Source organism: Acomys russatus, chromosome 25, assembly GCF_903995435.1.
Source record: "Acomys russatus chromosome 25, mAcoRus1.1, whole genome shotgun sequence".
Classification (NCBI taxonomy): Eukaryota; Metazoa; Chordata; class Mammalia; order Rodentia; family Muridae; genus Acomys; species Acomys russatus.
Genome location: NC_067161.1, coordinates 18,678,904 through 18,696,941, shown reverse-complemented (window position 1 = coordinate 18,696,941; position 18,038 = coordinate 18,678,904). Strand labels below are relative to the sequence as shown.

Genomic DNA, 18,038 nt, shown 5'->3' with positions numbered 1-18,038 from the left:
TTATTTAATGCATATGAGTGCTTTACCTGTATGTACACCTGCAGGCCAGAAGAGGGCATCAGATCACATTGTAGATAGTTGTGAGCCACCATGTGGTTGTTGGGAATTGAACTCAGAGCCTGTGGAAGAGCAGGTGGCACTCTGCAGCTCCTGAAGTATATATTTTTATGTATACTATATTATGTATTCTATACCATCTCTAACACAGAGGAAGAGAGAAAGAGACTAAAAATAAATAAATATAATACCTTAAAATGTACTCCTCTGAATTAGTGTAATATGGGTATTTGTTATCTTATAGCCCTCTTAATTTTTGTAGTCTCTCTTTAAGAAAAATGACTTTGCAACACAGTTGGGTCTGCTTTGAGTTAATCAAGCCTGAGTCAGATTCCAGTGATGGCTGTAATCTCAGTCAACCTCAAGATGCAATTGATTTCATATACTTTGTTTTCTTTGCACACTTTTGACAAAAATCATAATGAATATACTTATGTGGCTGTGAATAGAAGCAGAGCTTTCTTCAATCATTTCTCTTACAGGCTGTGGATGCTCTTCAATTAAATTGATCCACAAGCTTGAAAGTGAAGTGAGGGGAAATAATTATTTCAAGGTTAAATCATTTAAAATGTCTAACAACTTCCCACAACCCTCGCCTTAGTTATAAAAGGAGACGAACCTCACTCAAGCTTTAAATTCTGTGTGTTGGGGTGGGTTGAGGGTGGGGGTGGGGGCAGGGGGCTAATCTTCTAGGCTTGGGAGCACATGCTTGAAATTCTAGAACTTGGGAGGCTGAGGCAGGAGGATCATGAGTTTGAGGCCAACCTGAGCTCTATAGAAAGACCCTGTTTGCAAAATGTAAGAAAGAAAAATGTCCACTCTGGGCCAGATGGTGTGTTCATTCGGAATTCCGCTCCCAGTTTTGCATCCTGACATGAGCAGGTGCCTCTGCTCTGTCTGCGTTTACTTGAACAAGAGCCTCCAGTGCAGCTGCTTGTATGAATTTATCTGAGTAGACACGCTTCAGCCCGACACGCATCAGCCCGAGAGCAGAGGGAGCCTAGTGCACGTCTTTAAGCCTCTAATAAATGACAGTTACAGAAGTTCAAATCTGTGTTCAAAGATGTGAAGAAAGACTTTGTTCTGAATCCTCACCAAAAAAAAAAAATTAAGGGCCTCTCAAATTTCCACTAAAATCCTTCTAGGTAAAGATGCTTTTATTTTGTTAATGTTATCTGATCACATAAAAACTTTCTACACACACACATACACACACACACAGACACACACATGCATGCACGCACATGCACACACATATGCACACACATTTATTTCAGGCTATAGCTCTGTTCACTGATGGTAATCATAGCTGGTGTTATTACTGAGAGCTTCGGTGTCCCTCAGACTAATTGTTTTATATGAATTAACTTAGTTTATCCTTACAATAGCTCTATTAGTAGCACCCCCATTTGGCAAATGGAAGCACGGGTGTAGTTGGGGGGGGTCACAGAGTTCCTATGCATTGAACATGAAGGTCGGACACCTTCCTCTCTGGTACTCAGTCAATTCCCAAGGGCATCTCTAGGATGTAAACCTCAATGTTACAGAGCAAAATTACAGCTCCTGTCAAAACTAGGAATTTCATTAAGTCACTGAAGGCAGTGCCAGAGATGGCAAGTGTGTCCAGCACTTACAGAAGGACCTGCATTTAGGAATATGGCCTGAGAAGCAGCCCCACATTACGACAGAAGAAAGCAACAAAGTCGTCATCATTGGTATTCCAAGGAGGACAATTAAGAAAACATAAAAAGAGATCCTAGGAAATTGGATGTAGGCATCCAATCTTCACGCATGCATACACACACACACACACACACACATACACACACACACACACACACATACACGTCCTTTTTGGTTGTGTCGGTCTGGTCAGCTGAGAAGCTAGTGTGTTATTCTGTGTGTTTCCTCTACTCTAAGATTCACATCATGCCGTCTCTTGACATCTCTCAAAACAGGATGTGCTTGACAATCAGTGAGGCTGAGACAGAATGAAATATTTGGTGTCACATTTTTTTTTATGTGTATGAAATCTGAGTATTCATTCGAACAACTACCAGATATTTGCAAATATACCCAAATCTTCCTAACTATGCAATAAAATATATTTTTTAATTAGAGTTTCCTTTTGCAAGGTAAAATCCCAATTACATGTTTTTCCCATTTATTAAATACATTTGCTTCAAGTGGCCTCTTACTCGTTCCAAATATCTTCAGATAACTAGATGCTACTATTTAAATCAAGTCAGTGTGGAGTTAAATTGTAATTTTTAAGATGTGTAAATATATATTTTTGAAATAGTGTTTGATACTCATCCTGTGGAATACTCACACAGCTGTTCTGGACACAGAGAATGCAGAACAGTACAGCCCAGTTACAACTTGTAGTACATCCAGGCTGTGTGGCCTTGGGCAACTCATTGGCATCTCTGTGCTTAAGGATCCCTCCCTCCTCTGCAAAATGAGCATGTGAATATTATGTGTTTGTAGTATTGTTGTAAGATACTACTGAGAAAATCTTCATAAAATGCCCACAGTTGTGTTGGCACAAGAATGGAAGCAAACCATTAGCAAGCTTTTCAAAACTTCCGTCAATCAAGGCCCCAACCAAACCACACAGATTCCACTTGCCTTTTTAAACAATAGTTTGGTTTGCGTTTTTCTTATTGAGGTACTGATAGGAAAATTAGAAAGTACTGGTATTTATTTTTTAGTGTGCCTTAGTGTACATTCTTCTTTTCTGCTCAGTGACTACTTTAATCACTGTTTTAAAAAATATGGCATCAAAAGACTAGAGATGTGGTTCAGCAGTCAGCCCTTCACTGCCCTTGCAGAGGGCCTGAGTTTGGTTCCCAGCAGCCATACAACCACTTTCAACTCCAGCTCCAGGGGACCTGAAGCCCCCTTCTGGAATTCTCAGGTTCCTGCACTCACTCACATGCGCACACCCATACACAACTACATATATGTTTTTTTTTTTTTTTTTTAAGAGGAGGAGGAGGAAGAGGAGGAAGAAAATACAGGGTCAGAGTCTTGGAATGGCTCAGCTGGTATAGGTATGTCCTGCCAGGCTGGTGGCCTGAATCTGATCCCAGGAAGTCATGTGGGAGAAGGAGAGAACCAACTCCCAAAATTTGTCTTTTGGCCTCAACATGCATGCCATGACAGGCCTGTGCCTTCTGTGCTAAATAAATAAATGTTACTTAATATGGGATCAAATGTTCTTTTAAAAAAAAACTTTATCTCTGCATACTAATAGTGAGGGGAAATTTTGAATATTCCTTCATACAATCCTTTTAAATGTCTTAAAAATAGTCTAAGCTTTAAAAAAAAAATGTTAACCAGTCCTCCTCTTTATTATTATAAATCGTTTGTTCTTCAGTAAGCAGCTTTGAGGTCCATGTGCATGGATTTTTTTGAAATAATTTCTTTGTGATGAATTATCTGAGCGGGGTTGCAGCTCAGAGAACTCTCGGTATGTCAAGGCTTTATGACAATAGCCATAAGAGTGCAGACACCAGGTGCCACACTGACATGGCCACAGAGGGAAGTCCCTGAAGTAAGTGCACCACAGGGAAGAGAGAGTAGAAACTCCGATCAGAGGTCGCTTATCCAAAGCCATGCCCCTGCCTGGCCAACAGCTTAGCCAGTACAAGGAAATAAGCTACCCAGAACCCGCCATTCTACTCCTATTTAGTGTCTGGGGAGTGACTTTGTGACTGGACACATGCCTGATTCATTCCCTCTTCTTGCTGACGTGTTTGATATATTTTTGCATGGGACCATCCTATTGATCTTGGGAGGGCAAGGAGCCAAATGTGACATTTTTGATAAAGAGTTGGCAAAAGACAATTAGATGGAAAGATGCCATAAATAAGACAGCGTGTCAGGGGGGGACACTGAGCAGTAGAGTATGTGCACCTGCCTCATGGTGCAGCTGTTATGAACGGTGGAGAAGACTTGGGTCGCTCATTGGTTTCACTGACTGACCTTGACCCCCAAGGCTGTCTGGGTGATTTGGTCTTCAGCGAAGTATCTTCCTCTCTGTTCATAGACTAGACCAAAAGGCTACATAAGTGAGGGCATTGCCTTGTGGGATAATGAGGTGTGAAATCTTCCGTTCATGGGCTCAGCAAATATTTGTGGAGTGTCGGTACTGTAGACGTGAAGATAAATCTCTACTTTAAGGAGATATACGCTCTTAGCAAGCTAAGAAACAGGAGTGTCTGGAGTAAGGAGGTGGCTCCGTAGGTGAAGCACTTCCTGCACACAAGAAAGGAGATACGATTTTGAATCCCCAGCACTTGTATAAAGAAAAAGGCTGATATGACAGTGTGTACCTGTATACTCAGCACTGGGGTAGGGGTGAAAACAGGTACCTCGGGGGACTGTCAAGCCAGCCAGCCTAGCTGAAATGGCAAACCAGAGATTTAGTGAGAGATCCTGTCTCAGAAATTAAGATGGACAGGAAGGGAGGCAGGGAGGGAGGGAGGGAGGGAGGGAGGAAGGAAGGAAGGGAGAGGAAGCGGGGAGAAGGTTACAGTGTCTCTTATGGTTTGAATATGAACTGTCCTACATTGAAGGCTTGGGACTAGTTCTCTTGGGAGGTGATCCAGTCATTGGGGTGCCAATTTTATTAGTGGATTAGTGCTTGATAGGTTGATAGGTTGATAGCAGAACGGTCTATTGGTTGGTGAAGTCTAGGTGAGAGAAGTATGTCACTGGGACCTTTGAAGGGTGACCCTGCCCCTGTACCTTCCTGTCCCTACCTCCTGGCTGCTGTGAGACAAGCAGCTTTTCTTCACATAGCCTTTCAACCTTGATGTCCCTTGCCTTGCCACGAGCCAAAAAGCAATAGAACCAGCTACTGTGGGCTAAAACATTTAGAAGTAAGAGTCGAGCAGGCTCCCAAGAAGAGACTTGATACCTAATGAGCATATACAGGGGGAGGAAATCCCCCTCAGGCACAGTCATAGGGGAGGGGAGTAAGGGGAAAATGGGAGGGAGGGAAGAATGGGAGGATACAAGGGATGGGATAACCATTGAGATGTAACAAGAAAAAAAGAGAGAGAGAGAAAAAAAAGAAGTATGAGTCGAAATGAACCTCGCCTCCCTTAATTGACTTTTCTCAAATATTTTGTCACAACAGTGTCAAAGTGGCTAACACAGATGACACCATCAAGTGGGGAGGGCCGTGAGGTACAACCTGGGGCAGATGAGAACGGACACTCCCAGCTTTCCTGGGCAGAATTTACCTCCGCCATGTAGTATCTGACGCCCATGTGTTAGTCTCTCTAGATCCCATTTCAACATCCACAACATGAGGACCATTCCTCATCAGGTTGTTGTGAGAATAAATGAGAGAACGCCCTACAAATAGTAAGCACCCTACAGAGATCAATCAATCAGTCTAACTGGTCTACAGTCCTTACTACTTATGCTCAGGTAGCCTAGCAACCAGGGACTCTACAGGGAGGATGGCTGGGCCTCTGGCCAAAGCTGGTACTGATATGAAAACTGAGTTTTCAATGGTCTTTAAGGCTCCAGTGTGGATTATAGTGCCTAGGATCTGCGTACTGTATCTGCTACCCCTTCCTCCTACAAATGCGTAAGCAAACAAGGTTTAGGCACCCCTGCTAGAACATTCTGTATTCCTCCACATAGGCCTCGGGACAACTGTCTTTGTATGGACAAGGGATGGAAACCAGACCGCCTCCAAACACTGCATTCTTGTAAGATCCTCCGAGCCTGTTCCATATGTCATTTGCTCTGTGGATCAGCCACACTGTCAATACCTGTTAGCTATTGTTGCTCCTGAAGGTCGGGGGATGTAGCAGGTCATGGGACATAAAGCCAGGACCCTTCCAGTGTGGGAAGGATGACAGAATGGCCTCCAGACGAAGCAGCCACGCAAGACAAATTGGGGACGGTATGCTAAGCAAGTGTAATGATGGGAGAGCGGGGAAAAGTCTTTCTAAGCAGAAGATAAATGAAGATATATCCTTGGGTGTAGACTGGAATGCACTTTGCAAAATGCTTGTTCTTTGTTTTGATTTTTGCAGTTCAGAGAAATCTAACCCAGGGCCTCGCCCATGCCCAGGCAAATGGCCCACTGCTGAGCTATATCCTCCACTCACTGTTGTCTTCTTTCTAGAAACTGCTGGGGGGGGGGAGGGAGGAAGAAAAGAAGGGAGGGAGGAAGGAAGGGAGGGAGGGAGGAAGGAAGGAAGGGAGGGAGGAAAGAAGGGAGGGAGGAAGGAAGGTAGGGAGGAAGGAAGGGAGGGAGGGAGAAAGGGAGGAAGGAAGGAAAGAAGGGAGGGAGGAAGGAAGGGGAGGCCTTTTGTATTTTCTCTTTTGAAAATTCTCTATTCAGCTTATTGAGCTTTATTTATTTGACTTTTAAATTTATTTGTTTTTATTTTATGTATGCTGGTGTTTTGCCTACCTGTATACCTGTAGGAGGGTGTTAGAACTAGAACAGGATTAAGAGACAGTTGTGAGCTGCCATTAGGGTGCTGGGCATTGAACCCAGGCCCTCTGAAAGAGCAGTCAGTATGCTCTTAACCACTGAGCCAGCTCTCCAGTCCCTATTTGAACATAGATTTTTTTAATGTACTTTTTAATGTATGAGTTCTCTGTCTACATGTACACCTGCATGCCAGAAGAGGGCATCAGATCCCTGTATAGATGGTCATAAACCACCACGTAGGTGCTGGGAATCAAACTCATGACCTCTGGGAGACCTATTTGATCATTTTTGGTATATAATTTTTGAAGTGCATTGTATGGGCTGTCTCCTCACTCTGCTGGCTAGTCTCCTTTGCTGGACAGAAATCTTTAAATGATGTATAATTTCCTTTGTAAATGTTTATGATTGTGTTGTATACCCTTGGAGTCCTTTCCCAGAAGGCCTAGGCTATCTCTATATTTTAAAGTGTTACCCTTTTCCTCCTATATATTAATCAAAGATATTGGCCTATAGATTTCTTTTTATTGCCTCCTTTTCTGGTTTGGTGTAAGGATAATAGTGGCCTCATACGTGAGTTCGGCAATGTGTTTTCCTTTCTATTTTGTGAAACATGTTGAGTAATACTACTTTTAGCTCATCTTTAGTGATTTGGTAGAATTCAGCAGTGAAACCATCGATTTTCCTTTATGGGGAGACTTTTTATAGCAAGAGAGGGCATTGAGACAGGTTCTTAAATAGCACAGGCTGGCCTCAGACTTACTCTGTAGCTCAGGATGATCCTGAACCCTTGGTCCATCTTCCTTCATTTCCCAAGTGCTAATATTATTATATAATTCACCACATGCGGCTATGGGTAACATTTTTATTTTTAAAAAATATGATTTTCACATTAAAGCAGATAGATTATTTCGATATTACTTCTCTGGTTTACTGGCATGAAAAGTAACAGTCTTCCTTAAAAACTTCTCACACTTCCAAGGTTTAGGGTGACCCTTTTTCTACCTATACTCCATCCCGTCACAGGCACTTGTACCCCAGTGTTCCCCCTCCCCCATTCCACCTCACGTGTTCTTCTCCTCCCAAACATTCTCCCTTAAAGCCTCTTTTTGTTCCTTTTACAGGGACCTTTCCAGTTTCATGGCATGTTCACAAATTCTTTTTCCACACTGCTTAGTAATGTTCCATCTTCAATTCACATTTCCATCTCTGGATGGCGCTGACTGCATTTTCTAGCTACTGTGGATAGAACAGCAATGGAGGCAGATGAGTAAACAGCTCTCTAGTACAATGTAGAGTCCTTTGGGTGGTGTAGCTGGATCATATGGTAATGCTACTTTTAGCTTTCTGAGAAACTACCACACCAACTAATTAGTAGTTCAACCAGTTTACATGTCCAGCAATAGCATGGGTTCTTCTTTCACCGCTCCCTCTCCAGAATTTGTTGTCCTTTGTTTTCATTATGGTAGCCATTCAGGCAAGGTAAGATGGCTCTCAGATATTTTTATTTACATTTCTTAGTGGCTAAGGATATTAGACACATCTTAAAACATTTGGTGGCCATTGTATTTCTTCTTTCAAAAACTCTTGCTTCAGCATGGTAGTGCATTTTTATTGGGTTACTTGTTTGTTGCTGCTTGGTTTAATGGGTTTTGTTTTAATACACAGTAAATTCTAGATATTTCTCCTCTCTTAAATGTATAGCTGGCAAATGTTTTCTTATATTCTGTAGGCTGCCATTTCACTAAGGTAACTATTTTCTTTGCTGTGCAGATGTGTTTTTTAATTTCATGAGGTCTTATTTACTCACAATTGATCTTATTTCTTGAAGGACGAGGTACATATTCAGAAAATCCTTACCTATCTTGAAGTATTTTCTCTACTTTTTTCCCTCTAGCATTTTCACAGTCTTGGGTCTTACATAGAGGTCATTGGTCCATTTGGAGTTAGGTTTTGTGTAAAGTGACGGTGACTTTTTTCCATTCTCTATTCTTTAACTTGTGGGTATCTACCTTTTTCAGCACCATTTGTAGAAGAAGTTATGTTTTCACCAACTTTGCTTCTTTGTCAAAAATTGGGTGTCTGCTTCAGGCTCAGGGACCACTGCAGAAGAGAGGGACAGGAAGATTGTAAGAGGCAGAGAAACAGGGAGTTAGTTGTGAGACCGTGTCTCTAACAGATATCCTAAAGTCTCACAAGACAACTGCCCAAACGTAAGCTGAATGAGCACAACAATAGACATGCAGACATGGATGGGGCAAAGCACACAGTGCTCTAACCCTACACAAAGAACTGAGGAAAGCTACAAGTGGGAGAAATGGTCTCCCCCAGGGAAGACTGCACCAACTATTTGTCCAGTAACAAATGATCAGCCCTGAAAATATACATACAAGTAAATCATACAGACTGAGAACATTATACTTACATATTTAGGAATACACACACACACACACACACACACACACACACACACACACACACACACACAGAGCCGTGAACTTGAAAGAAAGCAAGGAGGGATATATGGGAAGCTTTGGAGGGGGGAAAGAGAAGGGTGGAATAATGTAAATATATTATAATATCAAAAACTAAAAGAAACAATAGAAAATTAGGTGGTTGTATTTGCATGGTTTGTGTCTGAATTTTCTGTGCTGTGGTTCTGTACATGTGGTGTCATTTGCTTATTTGTTTTTGTTTTTTGTTGTTGTTGTTGGTGGTGGTGGTGGTTTTGTTTTGTTTTGTTTTGTTTTGTTTTGTTTTTTAACCTATGCCGTTCTGTTTCCATGAATACGGCTCTATACTATAGTTATCAATTAATAATGATGACACTTCCAGTGCTGTACTTTTTGCTTGGGGTTGCTTTGGCTGTGTGAGTTCTTTTCTGCTGCCAAAAGAATTTTAAAACTGTTTCTAAATTTCTGTGAAAAGTGGTTTTGACATTTTGGTGGAGGTTGTATTGAATATGCAGACTGTTTTTGGTAAGATAGCCATTTTTACAATGTTGATTCTTCCAGAACATGACTACAGAAAGTCTTCACATCTTCTAGTGTCTTCTTCAATTCTCTCTTGAGTATTTTAAAAATGTAATAAAAGAGGTTGTTCAGATTCTTGGGTAGTTCATTCCCAGGTATTTTTAAGGCAATTTTTAATTTCCCTTGTTTTTTCCTCAGCATGTTTGTTTTTGGAATATATGAAGGGTAGTGATTTTGTATGTTATTTTTGTATTCTGCCAGTTTTTCTCAAAGTGTTTTCAGATCTATAAGTTTTCATCTTCAAGTAAAGATGTTGTCTTCGTTATTTTCCCATTGTTGTAATGAGACAACATGATCAAGGCAATTTATAGAAGAAAGAGTTTCTTGGGAATTTACCATTTCTCAGGGTTAGAATCCATTGACCATCATGGTGGGAAGGATGGCATGGGACTGGAGCAGTAGTTGAGAGATTACATGTTGAGACACCAACCATGAGGCAGAGAAAGAGAAAAAGAGTTAATAGAGAATGGCATGGCTTTTCAAACCTCAAATCCTGCCCCTGGTGTCATACCTCCTCCAACAATGTCACATCCCCTAATCCTTCCCAAAAAATTGCACCAACCAAGCATATAAGCCTATGGGGGACATTCTCATGCAAACAGCCACAAATACTTTGCTATTTATAACTCTTTGTTTGCTTCTCTGGTCTTATTGCTGAGAGTTCTAGCACTGTATTTAATAAGAGGAAAGACAGTAGACACTCTCATTTTAGTATTAATTTTGGTAGGAATGTTTTGAGTTTTTTCCCCCGTTAAATACAATGATGGTTCTAGGTTTGTCATAAATACCCTTATTATGTTGAAGTATGTTCTTTACATGATTAAGTTTCTTTACGACTTTTGTCATGTAGAGGTGTTGGGTTTTCTCAGAGAGCCCTTTTCTGCATGTTGAAATGACCATGTGCTTTCTGTTCTTGGGTTCACTTATGTGGTGTATTACATTTACTTACTTGTATATTTTGAACCATGCTCACATCCTTTGGAAAGCCTATTAGATCATGATAAGCAACATTTGGATGTATTCCTGAATTTAAACTGCAGGTATTTGTTGAAATTTTTGTATCGATCCTCATCAGTAACATTGGTTTATAACTTTCTTTTTGTTATGTTTTTATTCATTTTGGGCTTCAGGATAATACTGTCTTCATAAATAGAGTTTGGTACTGTTCCTTCCTTTCCTGTTTTTGTAGAATAGTTTGAGAAGCTTTGGTGTCAGTTCTTGGAAGGTCTGGTAGAATTCAGCAATGAATCCATCTGGGCCCTGGCTTTTTATAGTTGGGAAATTTTTTATTACTTCTTCAATCTCACTGCTTCTTATAGATCTGTTTAAATTATTTATCTCATCTTGGTTTAATTTTGGTAGATCATATGCATCTAGAAGTTCATCAATTTCTTTTAGATTTTCCAATTCAGTGTAATATATGTTTTAGGATATGTCACAATGAGTTTATGAATTTCTTCAGTAATTGTTATGATGGTTCTAATTTTATCTCTAATTATATTCACTTTGGTCTCTTCTCCCTTTTGCTTACTTTGGCTAAGGGGTTTGTCAATCGTAAGAACCAAAATTTTGTTTTATACACTCTTTGAATTGTCTTTCACTTTTTTCATTAATTTCTATCCCAACATTTTCATACAGCATTTATTAATTTTGTTGTTTGATAATGTCATATACACATACATAAATGTCTGATTACTCCCATCATTGTTCCTCCTTTCTGTTCTTTTCTTTTCTTTTCTTTTCTTTTCCCCAAGTCAGGGTTTCTCTGTGTGTCCTGGCTGTCCTAGATTCACTCTGTAGACCAGGCTGGCCTCATACTCAGAGATGTGCCTTCCTCTGCCTCCCAAGTGCCAGGATTAAAGGTGTGCGCCACCACGCCCAGCTCTGTTGCTCCCTCTTATCTACCTCCCATCCCTAACAACTTTTGTCAACTATTCCCTTTCCAAAGTACATGACTTTTAATTTTGTTTTGTGGCCTATTTAGTTTAACAAAGGCCACCTGTGTGACCATTAGATTAGAAGGGTCTAGTGAAACTGTGTGAAGTCATTGGTGGGCACGGAAATGGAGGCAATGATTTCCCTCCTCCCAGTATCTATCAGTAGCAAAAAGTTAAGCAGAGAGATTAGAGCCCCATGATTGCCTCTTCTATCCATGCCTGACTCTTTTCTTGTAGACCTAGTGTAGGCTTCTATGAGTTCATGATTGCAATGGCTATGTGGTGCCAGAAGATGACGTTTTTCAGCCCTTTTGCTAATTTTCTGGCTCTTACATTCTTTGCTTCCCTTCTTCTGCAATGTTCCCTGGTCCTTGAAAAGGATAATATAAATATAAATATAAATAAATGGCTTTTGATGAGCACTCATATATCACTTCGTGATTGTCTTCATTCTCCATCATTCACCGAAAGGAGAGGCTTTAATGATTAAGGATTCAAGTAGTTTTTGTCTCTGGGTAAATATTATAAATATTTAGATGGCAGCTTAAAAATATATCAATTTACCTAAACAACTCTATTCAGTTCCTGCTAGGACCTATGATCTTCCCCATTATGTTTTTAAAATCAGGTTTACAATACCAAAAATAGCTTTTCCCTGTGAAGTAAGTATAAAATCAAGTTAGAAAACGGTTAGTTACCCCAATAATGGTAATGCCATTATTGCACTTGGTCTTATAGATCATAGGATTCACAGCTGGCCAAGACCCAATGGTGCCTTTTCTCCCCTAAGAGCCTACAGAGCACCCTTCAGAATTTCTTGATTTCTTTCTTGATTTCTTTCCTTCATACCCACTTATCATTCAATAATGGACTACTTAATCTGCATGTGCAGGAGTTGAGGGTTTTACTACATGGAAGACCATTTGCCTAGCAAGTGCAAGGCTCATGACTCTGTCCCAGAATTGAAAAGAAAAAAATCTCCTTGAATTTGTGTATGAGTTATATTTTCCTCTTGCTACTCATTCCTAATTTTATCCTACTGTGAAAAGATATAATACAAGAAGTTATTTCAACTTTTACTCTTTGTTAAGATTTGCTTTGTGTCTTAGTATGTGGTCTGTTCTAGAGACCTGTTTATGGGCTGATAAGAACATATGCTCTGCAGTATTTGGGTGGAATGTTCTGTAGATGTCTGTTAAATCTAATTAATCTATGATTTTATTTTTAGATGTTTTGCTCTTCTTCTTCTTCTTCTTCTTCTTCTTCTTCTTCTTCTTCTTCTTCTTCTTCTTCTTCTTTCTTTCTTCTTCTCTTCTTCTATTCTTTCTTCTTCTTCTTCTTCATCTTCTTCTTCGTCTTTTTCTTCATCATCTTCTTCTTCTTCATGTATGATGACCATTGGTGAAAGTAGAGTGTTTAAGCCACCCACGATTATTGTGCAAAGATTAACTCCTGCCTTTACCACTAGTAGTGTTTATTTTATGAAATTAATTGCACAGTATTTGGTATATATATTTTTACAATAGAAATGTCCTCATGGTGGATTGTCCTCTTAATCAGAATGAGGTTATTTTCTTACTAGCTTGTGCATGGTCATGAATTTTCTTATTTTGTGCTTGTCCTAATTTCTCCCTTAATTTCAAAGGATAGCTTTGCTTAGCAGTTATCTACTTTAAAAACTTAAAATGCATGATTTCATACTTTTCTGGCTTATAGGATTGCTGATGAGAGGGATGATGTTATTCTGATGTGCTTGCCTTAGGTGAGTTGTTCTTTCCTTGTAGTTGTTAATATTTATTCTTTTTGACATTTTGACAGTAGCATTTCATGGGGAGACTCCGCTCTAATGATGTCTGTGGTATGTTAAATGCTTCTTGCATTTCGATGATCATCTCTTTATCCAAATTTAAGTAATTTTCTGCTATAACTTATTAAATAGAATCTCTATGCTTTTAGTTTTCATCTCAGCACTTTTCTCTATCTTGTAGATTTCTAAGTTTGTTCTCTCGATTGTATCCCAGAGTTCTTAGATGCCGTGGTTGTGCTCTTTAATTTCCTTTCTTTGAATATATTTTTCTACCCTTGTCACCACTCCTGATTGTCTTTTTTCAGATTGGTCATGTCTTCTTCTGGTTGTACTTTCCACTGTGTTTTTGATTTAACTCATTGAGTATTGCATTTCTTTTTCCCCCCAATTTCTTTGCTGTTTTTATGCCATGATGCTGACTTTTCCATCCATGTGCATCATTGGCTGGTCTTTCCTCTGTGTTTCTGACTTTCCTCTCTGGGCTCTTTATTGAATATATATGCTTCTGTGTAACCTTTTAAGGTCACTGATCAGCTGTACCTGTAAACATCTTCATCTGACATCTTACCTATTTCAGTGTCTTTTAAGCTGATAGTTGATGAGTTGTTATCTTTGGGAGGAGTAAGATTTCTTCATGTTTGCTGTATTCGTGTTGTGGTTGGTGCCTCTGTTGGTTTGACTATCTCTTCCTGTTTCATTGAGGGATTTTCTTACTGGGTGCCCTTGTCTTCAGTCTTTATTCCCCCATGTACTCAGAAGAAAATTAACAGCTATACAATAGCAAACTACCAAGACTGATGGAGAAATCTTATTATGATCACAACAAAGTAAATGGTAAAAAAAAAACAAATGCAGAATTGCTATGAAATTCACTGGTATTTATCATAAATATAAAAAGAGTAAATGAATGAAATAAAGGAATGTGGGGGGAAAATAAAAACAAGAATGGAGAAGAATATTTTGAGGAAAATGGAAAAGAGCAAGAAATTAGGAAAAAGAATAAAACAGCAGCAGCAAAAGATTCCCCAATCATAGAAAACTTCAAAAATAAATAAATGTAAGGAAGAATTAAAAATAGAAACATGAAGTTTTTATTTTTTTTAATTAATTCAATATTCTACTAAAATTGTAGAACAGTATAAAACAGGAAACGTTGCCAAAGAAAAAGGAAACAAAGTATTTACAGAAAAAGGAAAAAGGTCTCCTGATAATGAAAAGGGTGTTTAGAAAATTATATGAATGGATGGAAGGAATAAAGATTTAAAAAATGATTTTGAATATTATAAAGAAAAAACACTGATGAAAATGTGGTTAAAAGGAAAAGGGGTAAGCACAGTGGGCAAAAGGAAAATGAAGAAAGTAACAGAAGTGCTAGAGTCATTTCTTCCTGGCTTCCGGGTAGAGAGTATGGGAATCAGTTGGTCTTTTAGACTTTTGGTATTTCAGAGGTGTATGCTGGTGCTGAGCCAGCACTGGACAAGTGTCCAGTGTCTGCTGGGCTGCCTGTAGGGCCTGTGGTAGCGTCCCTTCTTTTATGCTTCTGCTGACCTTACTTAGATATGCAGCTGTGAGCTGGCCAGTTTCTCTCATCTTCCCAAGACTCCCTGGGCCATTTGCGTGAGGAGGCTAACGTCTGAGCTCAAGCATGTCTTCCACATGCATTTGGAGTGTGGGAAGCAACCGCCTGGATAGGTAAAGATGAGGGATCTCCTAAGTATTAATCACACCCCACTTCTGAGTTCCCAAGCTCTTCAGCAATGAAAAGCAGAGAGGTGGGGCCAAAGGCTAACCACAATCTGACCTCAGGCTCAGGGCCACAAAGTCCACTGTCAATCTCAGTTGATGAGACTCACCGGGGGCCACCATGGGTAGGATCATACCCTTGACTTCTTTTTTCTTTCTTTCTTTCTTTCTTTTTTTTAAGATTTATTTGTTATGTACACAGTGTTCTGCCTGCATGTACATCTGCAGGCCAGAAGAAGGCGTCAGATCACATTATAGATGGTTGTGAGCCACCATGTGGTTGCTGGGAATTGAACTCAGAACCTTTGGAAGGACAGTCAGTGCTCTTAACCTCTGAGCCATCTCTCCAGCCCCTGATTTCTTGAGCCAAACCTCCCAACGCACTGTTTTTAACTTGTCAGCACCGATGTCTGCCATTGTTCATAGCTGCTCCCAGGACTGTCTCACAACCTTAGGGTTGTGTCAGTCTAAACTCAGGTGCTCACACTTGTAGCTCCTCCCTATTTTCAGGGCCCCCCAAGGATAGCTTAGTTCTAAACAATAGAGACCCTCTGGACAGGTAGTGCCTGCTCATTGCCCTTTCAATCAAACCAAGTGGCACAAATGGAGTTTCTTTTCTTGCTACCCCATTCCTAGAAGAGTCTCTGTCTTAGCAAGCCCATAAACAGATTTGAGCTTTGAGAGGGCCATGGGCTTGTCCTAAGGGTAGAACCATCAGTCTGTCACCTTGAGGAGTTTTCCAGTGGAGTCTTTAATGTCTTTTATGTATAGAACCATATCAGCTACAAATAAGAATGTTTAGGCTATTTCTTTTCCTATTTGCTTTCCGTTGATCTCATTCAATTTTCTTATTGCTCTACCTAAGACATAAGCACTATGTTGAACAGGAATGGAGAGAGTGGGCAGCCTAATGTTGTTCCTGGCTTTAGTGGAAATAATTAAAAGTTTTTCTCTATTTAGCATGACATTGGCTGTGGGTTTTTTGTATAATGCCTTTACAATGTTGAGAAATGTGTCCTGTATTCCTAGCTTCCCCAGGACTTGTATCATTAAAAGATGTTGGATTTTGCCAAAGCCATTTTCTGCATCTTATGAGATGATCACATGGTTTCTGTCCTTGAGTTTCTTTATGTGGTAGATTGCATCTATTGATTTCTGAGCCGTATCTATATATTTCTGGGATGAAGCTATTTGACCACAGTAAATAATCTTTTTGATGTGTTCTTGACTCAATTTGCAAGTGTTTTATTGCAAATATTTACACCTGTATTCATCAGAGATGTTGACCTATAATTTTTTTCTTTCATTTTTCTTCTTCTTGTTGTTGTCATTGTTTGGAACCTGGGTAATACAGGCTTTATAAAAAGAATCATTTTCCAGTGTTTCTTGCTTTTCTATTTTATAGAATAATTTCAGGGCTATTGGTATTGGTTCTTCTTTAAAGCATTGGTAGAATTTTGTGTTCTGTCTTTCTGGCGCTGATTTTTTTTTTTTTTTTTTTTTTTTTACGTTGGGAGATTTTTTAAAATTACTGCTTCCTATCTCATTGTTCAGGGTCTGTTTAAGTTATTTATTCCATCTTGATTTAATTTACACAGGTCATATATATCTAGAAATTCAACATTTCTTATAGATTTTCCAATTATGGGAACAGTTTTAGAGACTAATCTTAAGATTCTCTGAATTTCATCAGTATCTACTCCAATGTTTCCTTTCTCATCTCTGATTTTACTAATGTGGGTCCACTCTCCCTTTGCTTTGTTTACATTGGCTAAAGGTGTGTCAATTTTGTTATTATTTTCAAAGAATCAACTCTTCATTTCATTGACTCTTTGTAATTTTTTTCTATGTCATTAATGTCATCGCTGAGTTTATTTCTTCCCATTTATTCTTTTAGCTTGTTGTTGTTTCTCTAAGGCCGTCAGATGCTTTACTAAGTTGTTAATATGACATCTCTCCAGTTTTTATGTAGACACTTAGTGTTAAAAATCTTTGTCTTAGGATTGTCTTCATTGTGATTCATAGGTTTTTGATATATTATGTTTCTACATTCATTCAATTTTAGAATTAAAAAAAAATTTCCGTCTAGATTTCTTCCTTGACAGTTTTCATTCAATGGTATGTTGTTTTAGTTCCCATGAGTTTGTGTACTTTCTGCAGTTTCTATTGCTGTTGTTATCCAAGTTTATTCCTCCTGTAGTCAGAATGCATGAGATGATTATATTTTTCTTCATTTGTTGAAAATTCCTTTGTGTCCTAGTGTGTGGTTGATTTTGGAGAAAGTTACATGAATTGTTGAAAGAAAGCACATTCTTGAGTGTTCAGGTGGAATGTACTATAAAAGTCTGTTAGACCCATTTCTGATGTCATTTAACTCCAGGATTTCTCTAGTTGAGTCCACACAACCTGTATATTGTTGACAGTTGGGTACTGAGGTCACCCACCATCCCTCTGTTGGGATCAATCTGTGGTCTTAGCTAATAGTGTTTTTTAAATGAAATTAGGTGCCCTGTGTTTGATGCATACATGTTTAGAGTTGTGATATTTTTTGGTGAAATTTTTCTTTGCTGGGTATGAAATGTTCTTCCCTCTCTCTTCTGATTATTTTGTCCTTAAAGTTTCTTTTGTCATATAGTAGAATAGCAGTATAGTAGAAAGTGCTATACCTCTTCCTGTCATTTTACACTATTGATAATGAGGTATGTTCTGAGGTATCAAAAAGATGAATCCTGTTTTCAAGTCCCATTTTTTTTTTTTTTTTTTTTTTTTTTTTTGGTCTGTGACTTGTTACTAGGTGAACTGAGGCCATTCATATTGCATTGTTATTAAACAGTATTAACTCTTAATGTTTTGTTCTGGTGATGTCATTTTCTTACACATCTTCTGATTAACTGATCTGGAATTATTTACTTATTCCTCATGCTCTCTTGAATGTGTTGAGTCCTCTCTTAAGGAAAAATATTCCTTTCAGTATCCTATGTGGAGCTGAATTAATG

At 39.1% G+C, this 18,038-nt stretch overlaps 1 protein-coding gene across 12 annotated transcripts in view; it reads left to right on the top strand.

Annotated features, from left to right (window-relative positions):
• Positions 1 to 18,038, top strand: part of Tenm2 (teneurin transmembrane protein 2) — a 1,156,123-nt gene that overhangs the window by 966,997 nt on the left and 171,088 nt on the right. The window lies entirely within an intron of this gene.